General features: G+C 34.9%; 1 pseudogene; it reads right to left on the reverse strand.

Annotated features, from left to right (window-relative positions):
• Nucleotides 1-242: 242 nt before the first annotated feature.
• On the reverse strand, nt 243-1,008 carry LOC125075550 (annotated as a pseudogene).
• Between the last annotated feature and the right edge of the window lie 397 nt (nt 1,009-1,405).

Genomic DNA, 1,405 nt, shown 5'->3' on the forward strand with positions numbered 1-1,405 from the left:
TACCTCACTTAGACTAACAATTTCCGAACGCAGCATAAAAAAAAAAGCTTATATGTAATCTGTTAGCTGTCAAATGTCAATTACAATATAACTTATTGTGCAATATTATGAAGTTATCTTTGTTATTGTTAGTTAAAAGTGGGTAAAAGTAAAGTAAGTCAATGTATGAAAAGTGATATAAATTAATTCATGTAAACAAAGACGCGAATACATACTGAGGCGGACTATCAATGCTCAAAACTTTACGTTAGTTTTTTCACAGTCCTCTTAAGCCTAGGATTAATGCCTTTGGATGGTTTGGGGGCCTCCTCGGCATCAGGTGACGTCTGTGGGACTGAGGAATCGCTCTCAGCACTCCGAATAGCTTGCAATTCCGCCATGGTGGTAATACGATGCCGCGAGCCATCCGGAGACAAGACTATAATGAACCCGTCTCTGGTCCAACACTTTGCAACCCCAAACCTTTGTCTTGCAGCCAGGAATGTTTTGTGGCGGCCCTTTGTGAGAAATTCGGACATGGTTATTCCGGAGCCTTTCAAACTGGACTTGGTGGACCAGACCTTATCTTTGACAGATTGGTCTATAAATTTAATCAATACTGGACGGGGCTTCTTCGTAACCATATGCCCTAAACGATGACAATGTCTCTTTAGACAATGACTCCTTTGAGTCGGGGCTAATATTTGGAATATTCAGATGTTCAGCTAAAGTTTTTGAGGCACGCACAGCGACATTCTCTTTAGAATCTTCAGCAATTCCATGCAACAGAATAATTTTCTTCCTAGAATGCATTTCTAATTGGTCATATTGCCTTGATAAGAATTCGACTTGTAGTTGTAAATTTTCTAAGGCTGTCAGAACAAATGACCGAAATATATTGAACTGACTGTTAATATTCGATGTGGGGCTCGTTGCTGGGACAGAGGTCTTTAATTCTTTTTGGAATTCAGACATTTTTGTATTAAATAGTGCAGTAAGTTCTTCTATTGTGTTCTTGATAGACTCCATAGTTATAGATATGTATAAGAGGAGTAAATATTTTAGCTTACTTTGTTGTATATAGTTAAGTCACAGTTGTAATTTAATGTTGCAGTAGCTGGCAGTTGGTAAGTGGTCACATATACATATAAAGTTTAGATTTTAAAACTGATTTTATATTTTATTTATCAATAAATTAAGAGCATTAAAATTTACGACTTTGTTATTCCACGCCTACCCGCTGATATCATATATTTAATTATTTACAAAGAATTATTGCCTACTTATTAAGGTTTATATACAACTTAAGAACTAAGAATAATAAACAAAAGGGTTGTCTTTCTATTAAAGAACTAAATAATTCATTTAAAATTATAATTGTAAATTCTCAGATAGAAATGTTTCCTGAGGAATACAATTTATTAAA

Source organism: Vanessa atalanta, chromosome W (genome assembly GCF_905147765.1).
Source record: "Vanessa atalanta chromosome W, ilVanAtal1.2, whole genome shotgun sequence".
NCBI lineage: Eukaryota > Metazoa > Arthropoda > Insecta > Lepidoptera > Nymphalidae > Vanessa > Vanessa atalanta.